The 23649-nt window shown below is 53.1% G+C and overlaps 1 protein-coding gene across 3 annotated transcripts in view; it reads right to left on the bottom strand.

Moving 5' to 3' along the window:
- Window positions 1-17838, bottom strand: part of BDKRB2 (bradykinin receptor B2) — a 30746-nt gene extending 12908 nt beyond the window's left edge. The window contains exon 1 of one of the 3 annotated variants that reach the window (XM_047864268.1): window positions 17740-17838. The gene's annotated coding sequence lies outside the window, so the exon portion shown is untranslated. Of the gene's footprint in view, window positions 1-17658 lie in introns of all 3 variants that reach the window. The other 2 variants (XM_047864266.1, XM_047864265.1) reach the window with 2 other exon arrangements.
- Between the last annotated feature and the right edge of the window lie 5811 nt (window positions 17839-23649).

The raw sequence follows: 23649 nt of genomic DNA, 5'->3' as shown, positions 1-23649 counted from the left end.
AGGAGCATGGGCTGAGTCCCTGGAGATGTCCCCAAAGGGTTGGAAAGACAAGGGACCGGGGTTTCATAACTGAGATCCAACCAGGTCAGAATCCCAGCTCCAACACGGACTAGCCGTGTATAACCTTGGACAAGCCGCCGAACCCCACCAGACCTCGGTGTTTTCATCCATCAAATGGGGATGTTCATAGCGCCTATTTTGTGGGTTTGCTGTGAAGATAAGGAGGATGATGAAAGCGAAGTGCTCCCGACAACGTGTGACCTGTGTGCGGTGCTCCATGAATGTCAGTGTGCCCTTCCTCTGTGCCCTGTATCAGGTTGCTGCCAACAATTTTCTTGGAGGAAAGAATTTTGCTTTCATGAAAATGCTCCACTATTCCCACCATCCCTTTTACAGAAGGGAAAACGGAGGCCCAGAGAGGCGATGAGATGTTTAAAGCGACACAGCAAATAAGTGCCAGCCTATGACAAGACCCAAGTCCTTGCCTGTCTCCTGCTGGAGTGGCCGTTATTTAGGGGTTTGGTACAGGCCAAAGGCGACCTGGGGGTCTGGAGGCATTTACAAGACTGGGGCCATTGGGGACAGAGCCCGAGGACCTGTCTTAATTGAAGAATGGGATTCTTGTACCGGGGATATTCCTCCTTCCTACTTCCTTCTGCCCCCGGAAACTCTTTCTAGGTTAACCTGACAAGATCCTGGAAAACTAGGGTGAGAAGGGCTTTTGAACACTATTTCATCGGACTCCCTCACGTCATAGAAACGGACACAGAGACCCGGGGATGGCGGGCGTTCCCCCAGGACGCACAGCCGGCTGGTGGCAGAGCTCAACTTTGAAACCAGGTCCTGGAATCCTGGAATTCTGGAATCCTGGCACCCAGGCCCCTGTTCTTTTTTTTTTTTTTTTTAATTCCACAGCCGCCCCTGTCCTATGCAAAAGAAAGAGCTGTGTGCTAACACTGTCTGATTGTGAACACGTTAAAAAACCCCGACTCAGGGCGCCTGGGTGGCTCAGTTAGTGAAGCATCCGACTCTTGATTTTGACTCAGGTCCCGATCTCACGGTCCTGAGATCGAGCCCCGCTTCAGGCTCTGCGCTGAGTGTGGAACCTGCTTGGGATTCTCTCTCTCCCTCTCTCTCTGCCCCTCTCCTGCTCTCTCTCTCTCTCTCTCTCTCTCAAAATAAATAAATAAACATTTTTTAAAAATAAAAAAACCCCCACAAAACCTCATACCCCTAGCCCACGCAGGTGTGGATGGCTTACACCAAACCTGAGAGCAGCACCTTTGTGCGATTATAAAGATGTCCTTTCCACTTTCCTATAGGTTCCAGGGTTTCTGTCACAAGCAGGTCAAGAATTTATAATGGGGGGAAATAGAAATCCTTGCAATAGAGCCTTGCAAAACAGGAAGGCTGTGCGTCCACAGGGAGTGTGTTTTCCAGAAAAGCAATCCTTCAGGACAGGCCCAGGCTTGGGTATGCTGAAGAACGTTCATTTCTTCCACAGACGCTCAAGCTCCCTGAGGGTCCTGGTGGCCCCCGGGTGGCGGGGGGGCATGGCCCTGCTGGGGTGGCAGGAGAGGGCGGAGGCCGGGGGGGGGGGCGCCTTTGCCAAACTGGCTGCTGGCCTGGCCCCCCTGCCACGTGCAAGGGTGTCCGTACTGGGACCGTCTTCCCAGGAAGCCAGTTTACAAAATGCGGGGGGTGATGACGTAATAAACGGAGACTTGGAGCCAGCTGAAGAGAGAAAAAAAAAAAACGACACTTCGTGGCACGAAGTGGTTCGGGTCCTGTCCAAGGTGCGTGCAAGAGGAACAGTGGAGAACACGCAGTTTGGGGCACGCAGAGTTTTGTCCCTTCCTGCCACGCTGTAGCCTCTGAGATCTGGTCTCTGAAGGGACCTCTACTATTGCCCATTTGCTTCCTGGGAGGGGGCTTCATTCAACAAACTTTTTAAAAAAAAATTGTTTTAATGTTTATTTATCTTTCAGAGGGAGAGAGAGAGAGAGAGAGAGAGAGAGAGAGAGAGAGAGACATTGCATGAGCAGGGGAGGGGCAAAGAGAGGGAGACCCAGAATCCAAAGCAGGCTCCAGGCTCTGAGCTGTCAGCACAGAGCCCGATGCGGAGCTCGAACTCATGAACTGCACAATCACGACTCAGCTGAAGCCCGATGCTTAACCGACTGAGCCCCCCGGACTCCCCACCCGGGCTCCCCCATTCAACAGACTCCTATTCCCCATTTGTTTGTCATGTTCGGTGTGAGATATAGTTGGCGACGAGCACAGACACGGCGGGGCAGGATCAAATGAACTTGGACATCAAGCCACAGCCTAGTGCCGTCCTTCGAGGACCGTCTCCTGTCTCTGTCACTGAGCACCAGGTGTGCCCTGGGATAGACGCTGTGACATCTCTGGGACTTCGTTTCCACGATTACGATGAGGGGTTGTCATAGATGATTCTGGAGACCTCTGTACAACCGTGTCCCTAAAGGAAATGAGCTACCACGGGGAAACAGAGGCAGTGGATTAGCACCCTGCAGTCTCGGGGGCTCATCTCCCCACTTGCTGGCATCCAAAGGCTCGTATGGAGATGGATGGAATGAGCCAGTCTTAGCAAGTTCCCCTTCTCCCGGCCTCCCTGAAGCCTCTGAGGATCCTGGGCCAGGCCTGCCCAAGACACGACAGCCACAGGCAAGCCCGAGCCTTGCCCAGCCCCGTGACTATGGCCCTCGGCCCAACTCTGCTTTGGAAGGTGGAGCCCACTGGAACCCAGGGAGTCCGCGCTGAGAATTCCAGAGCTCCAAGTTCTGCCCGTGTCACACCTTGTCCAGAAAGGAGTGGAAGGGGGCCGTGTTTCTTAGTGTGGATCTGCAAAGGAACTGGCCTTGAGTCTCCCAAGGCCAGAGAAGCAGAGAGGAATGGGAAAAGCTGGCCCCGGGTCCCCAGCACAGGTAAGGATAGCATGCTGGGACTCGGGATGCAGGGAAACCCCGGGCGTGTCTTGGGTTTGTCTGGCTGATGACCTGTGGCAGGAGCCCTGGCCCCTTGGGTAACTGGGAATAGCTTCCCATAAAAAGGTAGTGTGAAGGCCAGTGACAGGGTGTAAAGCACCTGCAAAACAAATCTATTTTCTTTGCACATCTCTGCAGTGTAGGGACCATTGTTCTGTCCCTATTTCACAGATGAGCAAACTGAGGCATGGCTAGCCGGGATCTGAACCTAGGCAGAGCCCCTGGTTTGTGTTTTTGTTTTCGTTTTTTAGCTTATTCTTATGGCAAGTTTTTTTTTAATTAAAAAAAATTTTTTTAATATTTATTTACTTTTGAGAGAGAGAGAGAGAGAGAGAGAGAGAGCAAGTGCAAGCACGTGCACACGAGCGGGGCAAAGGCAGAGAGAGAAGGAGACACAGAATCCGAAGCAGGCTCCAGGCTCCCAGCTGTCAGCACAGAGCCCCACATGGGGCTTGAACTCACGGACCTCGAGATGGTGACTGAGCCGAAGTCAGACGCTTAACCGACTGAGCCACCCCGGCGCCCCTTATGGCAAGTTTTGAAGATCTACACAAGCCGACAGGCTCCCATCATGAATCTCTGTGCCCATCACCCGGCTTCAGTAATTGCCAATTCACGGTCACTCTTGTGTCTTCCACACCAAAACCTACCGGACCCTTCCTGTAAGTTTTCAAGCAAATCTCACGTGCCTATCTGTTCCGTGACTACCTCAGGGTGTTTCTAACACATAAGGACTCTTTTCAAGAAGCTTAACTGTGCATCCATGATCACATCTACCAGAAATCAACAGTAATTCCTTACTAGCATCAACTCTCCAGGCGGTGTTCCAATTTCTGATGGTCTCACGATTTCATATTTTTTCCCAAGTTATTTTTTCTTTCTCTCTCTCTTTTTTTAAGTAGGCTCCATGCCCAACGTGGGGCCCAAACTCACAACCCCGAGATCAGGAGTCGTATGCCCCTCCGGCTGAGCCAGCCAGGCTCCCCAGGGCTATTTTCTTGAATCAGAACCCGAATTATTTGTCACATTGGGTTGGTTGATGTGTCTCTTACGTTTCTTTTAATTTAAAGGTTTCCCTGGCATCTCTCACTCTGTTTTCTTCCTTTCAGTTCGCTTGTTCGTGAAACCTGGCTGTTAGTGCTAGAGTTTCCCACAGCCTAGAGTGGTGCTGTCTAGTGGAGATTTAATGTGAAACATAAAGTAATGTAAATTTTCTAGTAGTCACATTTAAAAAAAAAAGGAAAAAGAAGCAGGCTAAATTAATCGTAACAGTGTGTGTGTGTGTGTGTGTGTGTGTGTGTGTGTGTTATTTGAGAGAGAGAGCACAAGTTGGGGAGAAGGGCAGAGGGAGAGAGAATGATTAGCAGGGAGCCTGACACGGGGCTGGATCCCATGACCCTGGGATCATGACCTGAGCTAAAATCAAGAGTTGGCCAGGAAATCCGCCACCACCTTGGATGGAGGTCTACTGGTCCCATTTCACAGATGAGAAAGCAGAGGCCAGAGTCACACAGCTGGTGCCTAGTGGAGCCAGGATTTGAACCCCGGTGCCTTGCTGCGCTGTCTCTCTTTATGGTGCCACTCTAATGGTAAACTAGAGCCAGCAGGTGCCCTCGGTAGCTCCCAGCTGGTTGGAGTACACCCAAGGGTGCGGGGCACAGGTGGCTTCCTGGAGGAGGCCATCACCTGAGGCTTTGGCCCGCAGCAGTCCCACCAGGTGATCTCCCCCATACCGCTTTCATGCATAGATCTCATCTTCCTGGCTTTTCGGCTGGGATGCCCGGACGGCCAAAGCATGGTGTTGTTGGGGTGTGACTGGCACCGTCATCTGGACGGCTCGAGGGGTTCCCTTAATCCGGAGGCAGAGAGTCAGGGGGCTGAGGCAGCCAGGCAGCAGAGATGGAGGAGGTGGGGCAGGAGGGCGATGGTGGGAGGGGGAGATGTGGGAGGGGAGATGCAGGGCGGAGTGGGCTCCGGAGGGGGTGGAGTGTGGTGAGCAGGATGGGTCAGTGGCCTTGAAGGGGCTCGTAGCGTGGAGGGTGCGTCCTGTGTGGTCCCTCCACCTGCGGATCTAGGTGATCCTTCACCTCCTCAGAAGCCAGACGTGAATAAAAGAAGCTCTTGAGGTTTTCTGCCTTTGTCCATGTCGCTGCTTCTCTTGGTGCAAAGCTCTGTCAGCTTCCTGCCCTGTCTGCCTTCTGTCACCGATTTACAGCCTCCCTCTGGGTCTGTCCTGGTGTGGGAAGTTGGTGCCTGAGAAAAATCCCCCCAGGGCCCGATTCACGCCCCACCCCCCAACCCCAGGCCCTGGCGTGGGGTAGAATCCCAGTGAGCACTTTCTCAGTAAACACTCCCGCCGCTCACTTGATCTTGCCCAGGACCTCCTGCAGGAGGAAGAGCCATCCCGCCCCTTAGCCCTTGGGACATCTGTCCGGACGAGGGTGGCTTGTTCAGCCAACGGAGAGGAGCCAGAGGTGGTGGTGTGCCAGCAAAAGTTAACAGGCTCTCGGGGAGAGAAAGGCCTCATGTGTAGCCTTTGGAGATTGTCGTGGTGGTGAGTTGATTCCTGCCATGGTTGATTTCAAGCGCGATGTGATGCTCAACGAGCTCACAAATTTCCTAAGCATGTAACCATCGGCGCACGCCCTGGGCAGAGGTGTACCCCTGCCTTCTGCCCATTCCCGCTCCGCGAGGAGCCCTTCCAACTCCTGTTATCCTTCACATTCAGCTTCATACCCCCTCCTCCAGGAGGCCTCCTGGGGCCCCGGCTGAGCTCTCCCTGCAGTGAGGCTCCCAGCCCCTGTGCTCCCATTATGTCTGAGCTCACTCTGTGTCCACAGCCGCCCCGACTGTCTCTCTCCCTGCCAGGCCGGGTGTGCTGGAACCGCGTGAGACGCCTCTGACTTCCCCTCCACCGGCCCTGGCCCCGGGGCCGGTGCTTGGGAAATATTTGACGGAAGGACGAATGACGACGAAGGTGACGAAGGTGACGCGGAAGGTGACATCGGCAGCAAACGTGTGTAGCATCTGCCGTGCGCCCGCTGCGTTCTGAGCGCAGAAGCAGCGTTAACTCACTTGATCCTCGGAACGACTCTGAGTGGGCACGGATAGCCCCATTTTACAGGTGAGGAAACTGAGCCTCAGGAGTTTGGTGGCCAAGCCAGGCCTGGGACTCTGTGCCAAAGTGCCCCCGTGTACCTGGGTTTCCCTCAGTCCTGTAAGGAGGGTGGGGCTCGTAGGATTGTCCTCATTTTGATAAACAACAAAACAGGCTCAGATTACCCCCCTCCCCACCATACACACACACACACACACACACAGTCTTTTCTTTCTCTTTGCACCTTTACGGCCATCCCGACTGCCATATTGCCAGTCCCTGGAGCATAGGACAGGGTCCTTGCTTCTCTGAATCCCCGATCCTGGCAGGCAGGGTAGCAGCTGACAGAGGCTTTGCCGAATTGCAATGCTTTTCCTGTTACTGGAGGTGTTCTAGTAGAGTCTGGGCAGTGTTTCTGGTGTATTTGGACCACGATTTCTTGAACTCTACAGGTCGAGGCCCCAGGACTGCTTATGGCCGCCCGATCCAAAGCCGCTGCCCTGTTCGCCCTTGGCCTTTCTGTTTTGAGACCCTTAGGTTCAATCCATCCGTGAGGAGGGATGAGAGCTGTCAACTCTGTGTCACGTGATTCACAGACCTGATCTCCCCGACTTCTCCAAGCAGCACCGCGAGACGGTTATGCTGGCTATGACAGCACCCGACTTCTGGGTGCAAGACGAACTTCAGAGAGGTCACCACCCCCTGGAAGACCACCCAGCTGTGAAGTGCAGAGTATGGCCTTAAACCAACGTCCTCACTTACTCTGCCCCACCAGGCTGCCTCCTTCTTGTGGCGTGGGTGCGGTGGAGAAGGGGGTCGAACACAAGACCGCTGTTATCTCTTCAGGTAACCCTGCCGAGGAAGGTTTACAGCTCAGCCGACTAGGGGTCTTGCAGACTCGCCCAGGGCTCTAATACCTTCGCAGACCCTGACGCGCACGAGCTTGCCTAGGCCCCTTGTATTTCACGGTTGGGGAACTAGAAACAAAAGCCTCTGAGATGCCCTGCCTGGCCCACTGTGAGTCCGTGCCAGGCACGGGCCGCACCCAAAATGCTCACCTTCCCACACAGTCTACTCTGAAGCCTGCCACAGGGGAAAAGGGGGCCACGGTTCTGTGTGCCTGCTTACTGCCAAGTCCCGTAGCCTCTCTGAGACTCAGTTTCCTCACTGGGGAAAGGGGTTTGGTTTTTAACAGGTTCTCAGCAGGGATTGCTATTAGTAGGAGTTTGCATTGATGAGATACCAGATCCCTTGTCTTCAGTCTCTGGCTCCCTGGCTCCAATTTCTGTAGGCACCCCTCAGGGCCAATCCAACATAAAAGCAACGGGCATCAAAGCAGTGTTCAATGGGCCGGTCTCAGACTGAGAAAGGCAGGCAGGTGTGGCCTGGGTATCTTCTCTGAATAGGGTCAGGCAGGTTCCTACACCTGTCTCCAGGAAATCCAATTTTTGGATAGTTTGCTGAAACACATCAAGAACCTGATTCCCTTCCTGTTTTGCTTGGTATTTCTGAAAATGATCAAAGGACAGGAAAACAGAGATGTTGATCAGCATTTAGAAGAGGAAAAAAAAAGAAAAACTGAAACACTTAGGATTGGGAAATTGGTTATATATGGTAAAAATTGTGCTCCAAAGCCTTTGCCAAAAGAAGAGAGAGAATATTTCTGACATCATGTCAAGCAGGAGAAAAAGCAGAACATAAATTATATACACAACACAATAGGAAAAAAATCTGAAAGGCAAGACACCAAATTATTAACTAATGGTGTTTGCCTTTGAGCCTGGGATCCTGGGTTGCTTTTGTGTTTTCTTTATTCTTTGTAGTAGCCTCCAATTTTTCTATGAAGAATATATATTACTTTTGTAACCAAGATATTTGAATAAACCGAATGTTTTCTCCTATTTAAAAAACATAGGGAATGAATCATGGGCTAGCTTATATGTAGGGAAGATAATCAGTCAACTTGCGTTCAAAGCGAAAGACTTGCTTACATAAAAACTGGTAAATAAATACGCAATCATGTTTTTCATTTTAAATGACATGTTTAAAGTATTTATGAACTGTTTCTTCAGTGGTTTCCTGTTTACCCAACCACCAGCTCCAAGCAGGTGGATTCAGCAGGCTTCTAAAACCCAAGGAAAAGTACCCAGATGAGTACTGGGGACGGGGAGGGCCGTCCTAGAAAGATGCGGTTTCCTGCCGGGCACAAGCCTCTCAATGTCAAGGGCTCAGACCGATTTCCTGAATTTGGGGTCCCCAGGAAACAAAAGGAAAAGGCAGAAGCAAATCCCTTCCTGATCTGTGTTCTTGATTTTGACTCGTGCCTCTGTTGCCTGGGTTACGGCTTTGAGTGATTTTTTTTTTCACGACGGTGGCAGAGATGGCGTGTTTTGTGAGCCCTTTTAGACGTGAGCCTGTCGGTCTGCTGCCTTTGCTCAGGGAGGACCATTCAGTACCACAGTCTGTTTCCCTCCTCAGTGTGTAGATGTTCCTCTGTTGGGGTCTGGTGTATTTGCAGAAGACCTGAAAGCAGCCTGCTTTTCCTTCCTCTGTGTGTTGCCTCCGCTTCCCCCCCCCCCCCCTGGTTTATTCAGCTGCCTCAACTCGTCACCCTAGGGCAGGTCAGCTCTGACCTGTGAGATAACAGAGCTGTGTAATGAAAGACCTTGGATGACAGAGTCTCACTGGTGGCATTCAGATCCCAGCTCCGACATTTACTCATAGTGGGACGTCGATTCGGGGGCCCCCTTCTCTGGGTCTGGGTCCCCCCACTTGTAGGACACGGCGCTTTGTCGCCAGCGTGTGGGTTGTGGTGAGAACCCAGCGGATCACTCCTCACACTCATTAAGCCTCAGCTCCATTTTCTGCTTCAGGAATAATAGTCACTTCCAACGTCCCCGCCAGATCCAAGGGCGGTTCTGTGCGGTGAATACCCTTGGTGGCCCCCCCTCTGCCCCTTCAGCCACAGCCCCCGTAGTCCGAACAGACTCTCGGGAGAAGTTCCCCAGGTCTCTTGCAAGGAAAATCCCCATGGCTGGTACTTATTCTTACAGTAAACACGTGTCCAGGGCCAGGGACATGCGAGGTGTCCCCGTCGGGGCTGTTAGCGCCCAGCTGAGGCTTCCAGTATTATGTCCCGCTGTGGGAAGCACCCACAGTGGGGTCCCTCTCCTCACGCCCTTGCCTAGGCAGGGAGGCGTGATGTCCTCACGGGAAGAACCAGCCCAGCCCAGCCTAGCTTGGCCTCTGACTAGCTCTGTTTTGCCTCCGGAGACATTTCCTTGACTCTCCAGTGGTTATACCATTCCTGCTTAGTGGGTTTACCGGGAGGAATACTTAAGGCAGTTCTAGGTGGCAAGGGAGCCCAGGCGTGGGGCCGAGATATACTTGTGGCTTGAGTAATGGCCCAGTCTACCCCACTGCCACCTCTTTTCCCAGTTAGTCGTACCTTCCACTTAGCTTGGGTCTTGGACCCTCATGGGAAAGGAACTGAACACTGCCCACAAAGGCGACTCAGACTTCAGTGACGTGTCACAAGTTGGATGGGGGGGCCGAAGAGGCAGCAGAGAGTCAGTGTGCGTGTGTGCATGTGTGTGGTCTGTGTGTGTGTGTGTGTGTGTGTGTGTGTCAGCGGGTGACAACAGAGGCCCAGGACCGGAAGAGAGGAGACCTCGCCATTTCGCACTGGATTTGGGATGCTTGGAAATAAGCCATGTGTGTGACTGTCCAGCATCCTCTGGGGATGCCACCGGGGGTCACAGAAGCAAAGTGCAGTGTCAGAGTTTCTTGGGCCCTTGACTCTCTCTCCCACCAGGCTCTGCGTGCCTCGTGGGCAGGTGTCTGAGCTGCGGAGCCCAGAGCGATGTCAGTAAGTGGCTCGGGGAGGCCGGGACAAGAGGAGTCCTGGCGTTGTGTGGGCACCTGCACGCACCACCCTGCTCTATCGGCAGCATGACGGCTGTGGACAGGCTCCCATGGTGCAGGGGAGAGAGGAGAGGCTCAGAGAAGGCCGGGACTTGCCCTTCGTATCTCAGCAAACAATCGGCCAAGCCTGGGTCAGAATGCTGGGCTGCGGGCCGGCAGGCCAGTGTCCCCCTCACCCCACCCCTGCCCAGGGGCTGTAGTGGCCGGGGGCTACCTGCTGAGAAGCCTGCTCTCAGCGACCAGATAGACCGTCAAAGGAGCTGACTTTGCAGAGAGTCGTAGGTCTATGAATGGCTGCCATGGGCCCCCCTGGGAAAGGACCCTCTTCCCTTGGGGAAGGGGCCTGAGGCTCGGGACTGCTGAGCTGAGAAGTGAAGTCCCATCCGTGTCCCAGAGCCTTTAGGACGTGGGTGCTGGCTTGCACGGTGAGGCCCATAGGGGAAGAAGCCTCGAAAGTCCCAAATCTGTCTGTAGTGACAAAGAGGTCTCCTTGGAACACATTTTCTCAAGGAGGCCAGAGGCCATCCTCAGGGGATTCCAGGGCTTAATGGCTTCTGATGGCCAGATGCCTCTTACTGTCTCTGCAGAGTCTGATCTCCCAGGATGCTGGCTGAGCCTACCCAGGTGCGGGCCCCACGAGCCAGGAGGGTGCTGTTAGGTCTGGTTCTGGGTCACCTCGTCCCCCGCAGCCCTGCTCTGTGCTAGTCTAAGAAAGTTCTTTCTCCCAGATGGGACCAGCTTAGTCCTGCCAGATCATTGCCTTTTCTTTAATCTAAAGAATCCTTTCTAAACAGTTATTAAGCTTCAAAATTATAACAATTTATTAGCCATACCTCAGACTTTAGTTGATTTCATTGATCACAGTCATCTTGTCTGTAACATCTTTTCCTTTCTGGGATTATTTGATGGGATTAATGTGACTGGAATGCACAGACAAGTAAAAAAAAAAATTTTTTTTTTTTTTTTTTTTTTTTTTTTAGAAAAACTCCTCCCCGAATTTGAGTATGGCAAGCAGTTTCGGGATCCCTAGCAGCATCCCAGTGCCCAGCACAGAGCCCATACATAGTAGATGCTCAGTGAACGCACTTCCCCCAACAGTCACAGAATGGACCAGAGGGCCGCCTGCCCCGCCACCCTGCGGTCCCTCCTGTTCCCTTGCTGCCTCTCCCCTGCACTGGCTGCTGGAGGCAGGTGCCAACGTGTGAATTGTCCTCTCACTGCCTCTCCCCTGCACTGGCTCCGGGAGACAGGTGCCAGTGTGTGAACTGTCCCCTCCCTTCATTTGTAGGACAGACCCAGGGTGTGGGAAATGGGCAACCTGGAGGATTTTGGCTCCTTATTTGCATTCTTTTTCATTTTGTTTAATATATTGAAACTTCTGCAAAGGGATATGCATGCTCATGATAAGAATTTCCATGAAATTCTATGAAATTCTTCTACGAAAGTGTGTGGAGCGACCAGGAAACCTGCCTCCTGGCTCTGATCCCTCCCCGTCCCAGAGGTGCTCTTCTGGGTTTCTCGAGGCTCCTTCCAGGCATCCTCTTTTTGGTTTTTGGGTTTTTTTTTAATGTTTATTTATTTTTGAGAGAGAGAGAGAGCGAGTGGGAGAGGGGCAGAGAGAGAAGGGAGACACAGAATCCTAAGCAGGCTCCAGGCTCCGGGCTGTCAGCACAGAGTCTGATGCGGGGCTCGAACTCATGGATGGTGAGATCGTGACCTGAGTTGAAGTCGGACGCTCAACCCACTGAGCCACCCAGGCGCCTCTCATTGTTTGAGGAGGACACGGGAGCATCCCCAAAGCACCACATCGTGGTCGCCCATGCATTTAACAAGCCAGACACCCGCTGCTGTTTTAATGCCTGGGTGAGACCCCAGACAGAGCAGGCACTTCCCAGCTCCTTTCAGGAGGCTTCCAGTTCTATTATTATTTGTAGATGAATGAACCAAGGCTAGAAGAGGCTAAGTAGTGGTCCCAGGTGACACGGCTGGGGAGGAGTGCAGCCAGGATTCCGTCCTCGCGGTGGCCTCAGAACCAGGAGGAGGAGGGGAATCAGGGAAGGAAGGAGCAGGGAGGGGCGAGGCATCGCTGACCTGGGAGTCTATTGCCTCCACCCACCCCAATTCGTGTGTCTCCTGCTTCCCACTGCTTTGGCTGCCACAAATGATGTGTGCAGACCCACCTTGCCCGCGGCCATTGCCCCTGCTCTGAGCGCACCCGTACCTCTGTCCCCACCTGGCCCACCTTTGTACCTCTCCCACCTGTCCTTGCATCCTAGCCATTCATTGCCGGACACTTCCGGTCAGAAGAGAGCCCAGAGACCCCTTCTGCCACCCTTGTTTTACTAATTGGCAAAGCGGGGGTCCAGAGAGGGGGTGGCTTGCCCAAGGTTCAACCCGGAGGCAACACCCTTTGCTCCCCTTGGGCTTCCCGGGGGGCGGGGCCCATGCTAGGCAGGTCCAATCGCAGGGGCTCTGGAAGGACCCCAGAGAGCCTCCCCTCAGGATCAGGCTGTCACCTTGCCCTGCAGGTGTGTCCCAGTGTGCAGTAGGTAAACCCGCGCTGGGCTCTATCTTTTCCCTGGAGGGGATTCAGTTGGGTGGGGAGGAAGGCCCAGCATGATGAGTCCTAGCAGTTGAGGCCCAAGCTGCTGGGCTGGGAGCTGTCTGGACTCTCCCAGTTCTCAGGACGGGGTTTCTGCCCGTTCCTGAGTTGAGGCCGGGGGGGACCGTGATGGGTCCCAGGTGCCCACGGTTTGCGGGACCCACGTCTCTTAGCTGCTAGGACTGAGAGAAAGGGCCTGGGGAGGGTGGCGTGGACAGGGCCTGATTTCTCCTCAAGTTTGTTCCCCTCAGAAAGCCCTTTGCAAAGGCAGTTTGTCTCCCAGGTGTGGGAAGAAGCCCACCAGCTGTGAGGAGTTGGAGTCCCAGGGGAAAGCCTGGGTGTCTGCAGGTGGTGGGAGGAGGGGACCAGGCTCCACGTGACTCTGATGCACAGTGGCGTTGGGAAGTGGCTTAGTCTTTCCCCATCGGGCAGTGCCCACACTGGACTGCAGTGGCTCAGGGAACCCGCAGGGAAGAGGAGGAGAAGCGGTGTCACGGATACAAATCAGCACAATAACAACCACAGAAGTGACAGGCACTCTACAGTTTATGACATCCTGCGAGGTGTCCCATCCAGGTACTGCTGATTTTCAAGTGTGGACCCATGAGGCCCAGAGAAACCAAGTGACTTGTCTGAAGTTGCTCTGCTGTCTCGTGAGTTTGGACTGGGGTCTGGAAGCCAGCTCTCTGTGCCCCACCTGACAGGGCTTCACAGAAGTCAGGAGGCCCGCAGCTGCTGGTGGTGGTGGAAGGTGGAAACCTAAAGGTTAGGCCCTGAAGGGAAGTACAACAGGGCTCCTGCTGTCACCACCCAAGGATGAGGTGTCTGGGAACATGAGCACATGTGTATTGGGATGCTCTTTTCCCTGGGAACTCCCAAGATGTAGTGGCCCCACAGCAGGGCAAAGACCACACCTCTGATAGTCCCAGATCCATCCAACCATCCATCCATCCATCCATCTATCCACCCATCCATCCAACCATCCATCCATCCATCCACCCATCCATCCATTCATCCAACCATCCATCCATCCATCCAACCATCCATTCATCCATCCAGCCATTGGTCCATCCATCCATCCATCCATCCATCCATCCACCCATCCATCCACCCATCTAACCATCCACCCATGCATCCATCCATCCATCCATCCATCCATCCAACCATTCATCCATCCAACCATCCATCCATCCATCCATCCATCCACCCATCCATCCATCCAACCATCCAACCATCCATCCAACCATCCAACCATCCATCCATCTGTCCATCCATCCATCCATCCATCCATCCAACCATTGATCCCTCCAACCATCCATCCATCCATCCATCCATCCATCCACCCATCCATCCACCCATCTAACCATCCACCCATGCATCCATCCACCCACCCATCCATCCATCCAACCATTCATCCATCCATCCATCCATCCATCCATCCATCCATCTATCCATCCATCCAACCATCCATCCATCCATCCATCCATCCATCCATCCACCCAACCATCCATCCACCCATCCATCCACCCATGCATCCATCCACCCATGCATCCATCCATCCAACCATTCATCCATCCAACCATCCATCCATCCATCCATCCATCCATCCATCCAACCATCCATCCATCCATCCACCTCTGCTAGGTGGGCACCTGCAGTGATTCCGATACCTGTTTGCACCTCACAACACCCTCTGAGTTAAAACTCACCATGGCCTTCAGACATAGAAATGATTATCCCCATTGCACACCCGAGAAAACAAACTCAGAGAGCGTCCCTAAGGAGGAAGCAGTCGGGATTTGAACTCATGTGTGTTCCACCCTGCTTTGTGCTGTGACGATTTTGCCGGGGCTTCTATTTTTCTAGCCCTCAGGACCTCACAGATCCCCACTTTGATGACAGAGTCAAAGAAGTAGCTGACTGTTTGGGTTTGCAGTAGAAAATGTGTCTTGGTTAAGAGGCTATGGAGGTTTAGCTCTGAAAGGACCTACAAGGACTGGAGTTGGACAGTCCAGCCCCAAGAACTAGAAAGTGGCCCATCGCTCAGTAGGAGAAGAGTTTCACTCCAGTCTAAGAAAGGTCTTTTTAACAGTAGAACTCTCCTGAGATGGAGCGGGCTGCCTGGTAAAGAAGGGAGCTCCCCATCCCTGGAAGTGTGTGCACTAAGAAAGATACTCACAGATCAGGGGATTCCTAGACTGGGTAGGCATTGGAAGTGATGTACTCAGGGAGTCAAATCTTAGTAAGTTCTGATCATTTGACTCATGGTCTTGAGGTAGTCTGAATCCTCAAAGCAACACACTTTGTGTGCTTTAAAAAAAAACTAGACCCGGGGCGCCTGGGTGGCGCAGTCGGTTAAGCGTCCGACTTCAGCCAGGTCACGATCTCACAGTCTGTGAGTTCGAGCCCCGCGTCGGGCTCTGGGCTGATGGCTCAGAGCCTGGAGCCTGTTTCCGATTCTGTGTCTCCCTCTCTCTCTGCCCCTCCGCCGTTCATGCTCTGTCTCTCTCTGTCCCAAAAATAAATAAATGTTGAAAAAAAAAAATTAAAAAAAAAAAAAAAAACTAGACTGTATTTTGGGAGAAGTTTTAGGTTCACAGAAAAATTGAGCAGAAAGTACAGAGACTTCCCATATATTCCCTGCCCCCACACATGCACAGCCTCCCCTGTGATTAACATCCCCCACCAGAGTGGTGCATTTATTACAGTGAATACCTATACCGATACATCATTATCACCCAACATCCACAGGGTTCCCTTGGCATTGTATATTCTATGGGTTTGGACAAATGTATAATGACGTGTATCTCCCATTACAGCATCATAAGATTAGTTTCACTACCTCTCCCTAATCCCTGGCAACTACTGCTCTTTTTACAATCCCCTGGCTTTGCCTTTTCCATAATGTGATATAATTGAAACCATACAGTATGTAGCCTTTTCAGATGGGTGTCTTTGATTTAGTAATTCCATCCATCTATCCATCCATCCATCCATCCATCCATTCAGTCATCCATCGATCCATCCATCCATCCATCCATCCCCTCATCCATCCATTCATCCATCCATCCATCCATCCATCCATCCATCCATCCCCTCATCCATCCATCCATTCATTCATCCATCCTCCCTTCCATCCATCTATCCATCCATCCATCCATCCACTCATCCATCCATCCCCTCATCCATCCACTCATCCATCCATCTATCCATCCATCCATCCATCCATCCAGTCATCCATCGATCCATCCATCCATCCATCCCCTCATCCATCCATCCATCCATCCATCCATCCTCACATCATTCCATCCATCCATCCATCCATCCTCACATAATTCCATCCATCCATCCACTGATCCATCCATCCATCCATCCATCCACTCATCCACCCATCCATCTATTCATCCATTCATCCATCCATCCAGTCATCCAGCAAAAAACGAGAAGTGCCTGCGTTATGCTGAGTGTGGTTTCCTGTGCAGGGGAGGCAGCAGTGAACTCACAGAGGAGATTCTGCTTTCATTCTGAAAACCAGTCCTTGGCGTTACCCTCTGACCCCCTCTGAACTTTCAGGTCAGACACAGTCATTATGTTAGCAGAGACCACATGGCACAGCTGTTTCCCCTGCTTGGTCCCTGCTTGGCCAGTATCTTCCTGAAGTTGGTCTAAGCCAAAGCTCTTAGTTCCCCCCACTCCTCCAACCTAGACTCAGTTATTTGAACCTTCCCCTGTGTATACATGACAGAGCCTGAGTCCTAGAGAGGCCGAGACATTTCCCCCGATGGCGAGCAAAGGGCTTGGCTGGGGTTATGTCCCCGTGCTGAGACTGTTTCTTCACTCCTACCCTGAGGGGCTTGGAGCACAGAATTGCAGGGGTTTTGTGAATTTAGGGCAGACCTGAGATACGACCCTAGGGTTTTGCCTGTTGTGGGGACAGCACAGGGTCATTCTTGTTTTCGATGTTTTTCCAAACTTCTCCTGGCTGTTCCCCACACCTGCCTGCCTTCTCTACCGCATGCAAGGGGAAAGCAGAAAACTCCTTCCTCGAGCCTGTGAGGCTCCCCATCACCCCACTGCTGCCAGGGCCTAGAAGGCCATAGAATAGTTTTCTTCCAGAGGATGTAACAGCACCCTCTGGGGTGGCCCACCCCACCCCCAGCCAAGCCCTTCTCTCCTTTAGAGAAAGGACCCCGTGATCTCACATCTGGATCACAGCTCCCACTTCCTGTGGGCTGGCGGGAGCCACAGGCAGCCTGTGACTCAGGGAGGCACATTCTAACCTGCCTGGGAGAGCAACGCCCATTGCCCACCCCAACCCAGGCTCACGAACCACCTGCCCTCAGCAGCTCTGACTGCGCACCGACTGCACACGTGGGGCTTTGCAGGCAAGCACAAGCCCATTTCTACCTTTGTAACCACCCTGCCAAGTCATATTTATGCTCAGGAAACGAGGGGGAAAATAGTTGGCTCAAAAATGTTACCCAGGGGATGAGAGCAGAGCTGTGACTCCAAATCATGCAAAGCCCATGCTCTGAGCCATGACCAGTTTTATCCATGACAGACAGGACCAGCACAGGAGGGAGCGTTTATAAACCTTCTCCCATCTGCCGCCTGATTTAACTCCGGCCACCCTGGGAAGCCAGCAAGTAGAGTTCTTTGCAGACAGAGAAGCTGAGTCTCAGAGAGGTTAAGAAACTTGCCTGGGGTCACACAGGGCCAATGATCAGCACAGCTGTGAGATAAAAGCCAGGTTCCAGAGTCTACACCCCACACCCATCCCTGCTGTACGACGCTTGCTCCTTACTGCTTATGTCCGAGGCAGCTACCCAGAATCTACAGAAATCAGATCGCTAAATTGTTTACACAAACACACACATGCCTGTCTCGATTCAGGGAGAAGACAAATCTAGAACAAACAAGATCATTCCTCCTGTTTGGGAGCTGTTCTTGTGACTTGCCAGGACTAAGAAAGGGAAAGAACTCCCCCCCCCCGGACCTGAGGGAACTTTAGCCCTTGTGACACTCACCTGCAGACTCTCTTGGTGCTGGGACCTCCTGTCCTCCTGGCAACGGCGAGGCGACTGGACCAGCCCCTGTCCAGGACTCACCTTGTCCAGAGCGAGCCACGGGAGCACCTCGGTGGCTCCCTCCGTGCGGCAGGGCAGCCCGATGTCCCCACCCCTCCTAGGAGCTGCCAGAGCAGAGCCGGAGTGGCGGAGGGAACAGCTCATCTTTCAAGGGCTGGGTGGTGATGTCATCACCCTCCTGGGCACTTCCTCCCTCCACCTCCAGCCCAGCCCAGTGCTCCTACCCAGCGACAGGGCCAGGCTGGCTACACTTTCTAGAACCCAGGCAGGCAGAGGCCACACCGAGGTGGTTACAGCTACCCTGTGAGCCTTGAGAGCTCGGTGAGCCACATGGAAGATTTCCAGGTTTTTCTGAGGAATGTTCTATCGTGTAGCCTGGCTGCTCTTTAGAGCCACAGGGTGGCCAATGTGTTGGGGGCTCAAAATCAGCCGGTCCTGGATCTGGGTCCCTGTACTCCCTTCCTTGGCTAAGGGCTTGGGGGAAAGTAGCTTAACCTCTCTGAGCCATGAGACGGAGCTGAGATCGTGGCCAGGGTCACAGGGGATGTGGTCAGGATTAACAGCTTTTGCTGTGTGTCAGACGCTTTTTCTAGGCACATCAATGGATTAACTCAGCCAATCCTCACTGGAACCCAGGCAGCCTGGTTCCAGAGTCTGTGGTCAGAACCACTGTGCTGTCCCTTTTCTCTGTCACGTGCAGTGATGGATGTGAAGAGTGGATGTGTCGCAGGTGACCCCTAAATCCTAAATAGTATTCTTCCTTCTGGTGTTGAGGCAGGTAGCTGGCGGGCTCCGTAAGTGACCGAGTGTGTCTAATACAACATTTAACTCGTATCATTATTTTCCTCACGTGGTTGTTTTTATGACTGAGTTCCAGTGTAAACAGCGGTCATGCCTCCCAAGGGGGCGACAGAAACGTGGAAACAACTTTAGAGAAAGAAGACCTTTCCTTGGCTTGTTCTGTGGCCACACGTAAGGTTTGCGCTGCCCCCTCTCCCCCCCCCCCCCCACTCCACTGATCTGGGGGGTGTTTGGCAATGATTTCTTCCCTCTTCAACACTGATTGGCTTCCTTGGCTTTTCTCTGGAGACTTCCTGACAATCTGCAGCACTTAATGTTTCCAGCAGTTGATAAGCTGGAAAGTGCAGGGGCTTTCAAGTGTATATATTTTTACAGCCTTGAAACCTTTCCTCGAAAAGAGACCAGATAAAGTGGACGCGGTGGAGGTGGGGTGGGGGGGGGGATAGATAGGAAGGTCAGATCCCCACCTATCTCCTTTTCCCCTGTCATTCCTCTGAAGCAAGCCTACAAACAGTGATCAAGCCTACAAACAGTCACCACAGAGAGAGGAAAACTGAGTCACAGAATAGTTCACTGGGATCCAGGCCTGGCTTGGCTGTAGAGTGAAGTCCCTCCCCAGCCTGGGTGCCTCAGTTGACTCCTCAGGGTACTGGCCCCTCCTACCACACGGGAGTCCTTAATAGGCTCCCCCAGGGGTCCCCGAGCCCTCTAAAATGGTGTGCAGAATTGCACGTGTGTGCTTTTTCCAGCTGAGAGGGTTGCCTTCGTCAAGTTACTGAAGACCAAAGCATGTTGAGACCCAACAGAACAGAGACCTTGTGAAGTCCCCAACTGGTACATTCTTGGGTTCCAGGTCTACGAGATGAAAATCCTCAGATATCCGAATCCGGTGTTGAGGCTTTGGTAGATGCTATTGAGAGAGCTCCAAAAGGCATCCATCCACCCACACACTTTTCCATATGCTGCCATAATACAGTTTTTGAAAAATACCGTCTTGATCCAGGTGGAGGCTGGTCAGTTTTTCTTAGCGGCTAAGTTCCCATTCTGACACCTTCCTTGCCAGGCTCTCACACTCTGGGCTACTATGTACCTAATCATCCTGTGGCCAAGTACCACATAACTGTGGACACCCCTGATACCCTGGAACTCAAAAAACTGTTCATATTAGCCATTCCCAGGGAGCCTAGGAATCCTCGCTAACCCCACCCTTCTTGCCATAGGTAAGCCACTCCCTACAGCTCTGGTGTGCTGCTACCCTGTCCCTGGGCACAGCCCCTTGTGTGGATCTGCCTGGAAGCCTTCTCACATTTAGAACTAAAGCAACACAAAGTTCTATCTTTCATCTATCCAATTATCATTGTGTTGTGTCATCAAAAGAATATTTAAATCTTATCAAACAATTATCCACTCTTCCATTCACCTACAAGTGTATCTACCCATTCACCCAAATATCCATCCATCCATCCATCCATCCATCCACCAACCCACCCACCTATCCACTAACCCATCCATCCATCCATCCATCCATCCGTCCATCCACCAACCCACCCACCTATCCACTAACCCATCCATCCAAATATCCATCCATCCATCCATCCGTCCATCCACCAACCCACCCACCTATCCACTAACCCATCCATCCAAATATCCATCCATCCATCCATCCATCCACCAACCCACCCACCTATCCACTAACCCATCCATCCATCCATCCACCCATCCATCCATCCATCCGTCCATCCACCAACCTACCCACCTATCCACTAACCCATCCATCCAAATATCCATCCATCCATCCATCCATCCATCCATCCACCAACCCACCCACCTATCCACTAACCCATCCATCCATCCATCCATCCATCCATCCGTCCATCCACCAACCCACCCACCTATCCACTAACCCATCCATCCAAATATCCATCCATCCATCCATCCATCCACCAACCCACCCACCTATCCACTAACCCATCCATCCATCCATCCATCCATCCATCCATTCATCCACCAACCCACCCACCTATCCACTAACCCATCCATCCATCCATCCATCCAACCATCCATCCACCCATTCATCTACTCACCACCCACTCATCCAGCTACCCATGAACTCATGTATCAGATATCCACATAGCTAGGCTGGGCATTGGTAGAAAGAAATGAATAAATCTGCCTGCCTGCCACGGAGGCCAGTCCCTTGCTTAGGGTCAGAACCTAGGTGAGGCACCAGGTCCTTTCAAAAGTAGCTCTGTGTGGACTCAGGAACCACCCACTTTAATTTTTATCTGTATTAACATGTTTTCTGTACTTCATTTTTGCTATGAGGAAATTTGACTAAACCTTCCTGCAAAATCACTGCACCCACTGACTTCTTATACTCCTCACCACTGAGTCCGCTTGGCTGGGGCCTGCAGAGAGGGTTCGGCCGTGCCAGGACTCCCGGCTCCAGCTAGCACAGCTGCATTCAGAGAGAACCAGAGGGGGATCGAGTTATTTCTACACAACCCTCATGGCTTCCCCATGAAGGCAGGGTCCCTTTGCGAGGCATGGGGGGAACCTGCCCAGGCCCCCTGGCCTTTCCAGCCTCAGGCCCAGCTCCTAAGCTTTAGCCTCATGGAACCACCTAAGGTTCCTGAATGCACAGATCACGCTTACTTCTGGACTTTTGCACATGCCGTAATCTCCGCCCGGAGCTCTCTTCCTTTGCCCTCACCTGTTAAGCCTTGCCCTTCCCTTAGGGGGCTGCTCAGGAACACTTCCTGCTGTGCCTGGTTGGGGTGTGGGGCCTGTCTGCACTCAGCAGCCTGACTGTGTCCTCGCACAGCCTTGGGGTTTCCTCTGTGCCCCCTGGATGTGAATTCCATGAGCAGGGACTCCTGTTTTTACTTATTGCCTGTCTATCAGCCAGCACAGAGTAGGCACCCTATGAATACATGTTAATGGAATGAAGACACAACCCAGTCGATGGACAAAAGCCCCCAGATCCAACCTTTTTGGGGTGAAGAAAAGACCACACAAAATAGAACAGTACAAAAGCAAGCCATAGACATGTAGGTTCGTATATTTGTTTATATATGTCTAGCCCCTCCACTCCAGTGTTCTAGAACATTCTCTCCAACTTCTGTGTATGGGGCTAGCGTTGTTATCCTCACCCCTCTTCCACCCCCCAACCCAGGAAGGCCCCCAGGGGCGGGCTCTTTGTACAGAACGCCACAGTCCTGACCAGAAAGCCAACCTCCATTCTCTGTGATCACCGGCCACTGGGCGAAAGGCTGATCTGTCAAACACACCCCAGACAGACCAGTCCTGGAAAGCTGGCAGGTAGAATCGAAAGGTAAGCTGACTTTGATGCAGAACAAAACACATGCAGAGCCTGTAGTTTTAAATGGTTGGCACCTCCAGCCACACCTATGAACCCTACGGAGTTCACCCCAGCTCTCGTGCACCTCTGTCCTGCCTCTGGTCCCCGCGCCCAGAGGCTCCTACGCAGCCCTGCTGGAGGCATCGTCCTTGTGCTCCGACCCCACGGCCGCCCCGCTGCCCGATGATAACCCTCTTGGCTATTTAAGGCCATTCCAGGCAAAGAAAAATTAAAAATCTAACTTATTAGCACGCATCTGCCATGCATCTTCATTTGCTCAACACCAGTTTTAAGTGCAAAAACATCAGTGCATTTAACTCATAGGTGAAATCATCAAAATGACATAATTCAAGTTTCATAGCTAGTGTGCGCAGATGTATCTGGTTCGTATTAGGCAGTGGGAAACACTGCAGAAAACAAAAGCATCTGTTTTTGTTTAACTTTGGGCTATGGGAATTTTCCCCACGGTTTCTGTCCAACTGGGCTTTCCCAAAGCACTCCCCCTCCCCCACCCCTGATTGGGGGTGGGGGTGGGTGAGATCCTTGCTATCCCTGGTATGCAGACCTCAGAAGGTGGGCTGTGAGAGGTATTGCAAGGGGTGACGGAGGCAGCATGAAGAGGCCAGTCCCTCCTCCAACCTTCTGTCCATCTCCTGGGATGCTGTTCTGGGAGGTGGGTGGTGGGGCCTGGCCCCCTTGGACCTGCCAGACTGTCGAGCACCCCGGGTTTGGCGGGAAGGAGCCTTCTGCCTGCCCATCGGCCAGGCCACACTTCCTAACTCTGTCCTTGGCCCTGGGGCTGTCGCCAGCAGGTCTTGAGAGGTGGTTACTCACTTCCTGCCGCTGGGGCTGGGAAACCCTCAGGGTGTGGAGGGAGGCTGCTTCCTGGCACCCTGCGGGCCCTCTTCTCCTGGGACTGATGGCTGAACCAGGATCCCCAGGGAGCTGTCTCTGCGCGGGGTCCTCTATCTCCCATGGGACCTGGGGCCCCTCCCCTCATGGCCTCCACCTGGGCACCTGTCTGGTTCATGCCCTGGATTCCGCCAGGCTGGCACCACAGCCAGGCCTCTCCACTCTCCCTCCCACCCTCTCCTCCTCCTCTTCGTCTTCGTCGGGAACCTGAAGCCAGGAGGGGGAGTCCAGTGAGCGGTGGAGTTAGGCTTTGGTGGCTTCTGCCTGCGGAAGCTTCTCCTCCAAGGACTTGAGGGGGGCGGGGGGGAAGGCTGGGGTGATTGGCCGAAACGTTTGGGGATGTGCAGGGAGGAGAGCCGGAAGGACATCGCATTGCCCTCCTCACCCCATTCGCCCTCCCAAATCCCCAATTTCATCCCCTTGGCCATGGGAAGTGACACTGTGGGCCCCGTGCTCAGGGGAGATTCCCTAGGGAAGGCTCCGCGTCCTGGATGCGCCCTCCTGTCCCACGTGTCTTCCAGTGGTCCCTTCACAGCCCAGGTCTTCAGCCCCTGTGGACCCCAGCTGGGGATCATGCTGTGTTCTCCCGGCTGCCCCTCCCTGGACTGCCTTCCCATCGCTCTCTGGCTGGTGCGGTGCACCTGCTCCAGAGGCCCCCGTTCGCTCTGAGCTTGGGGTTCCACAGCCCTCACCTTCTGTCCGCGCTCTCCAATGCCCCAGGGCCGTCTTCCCTCTGGGCCTCCCAGACCCGGTCACTCGTCACTGGGGTGGCTTGCGCCCATGATTCTCGATTCTAACTGCTCTGTGCATCCGTCTCCTCTCCTACCACAGAGGCGATGATCCCGCCTGGCGGGGCC

Source organism: Prionailurus viverrinus, chromosome B3, assembly GCF_022837055.1.
Source record: "Prionailurus viverrinus isolate Anna chromosome B3, UM_Priviv_1.0, whole genome shotgun sequence".
Classification (NCBI taxonomy): Eukaryota; Metazoa; Chordata; class Mammalia; order Carnivora; family Felidae; genus Prionailurus; species Prionailurus viverrinus.
This window is presented reverse-complemented; position numbering and strand designations above follow the sequence as displayed.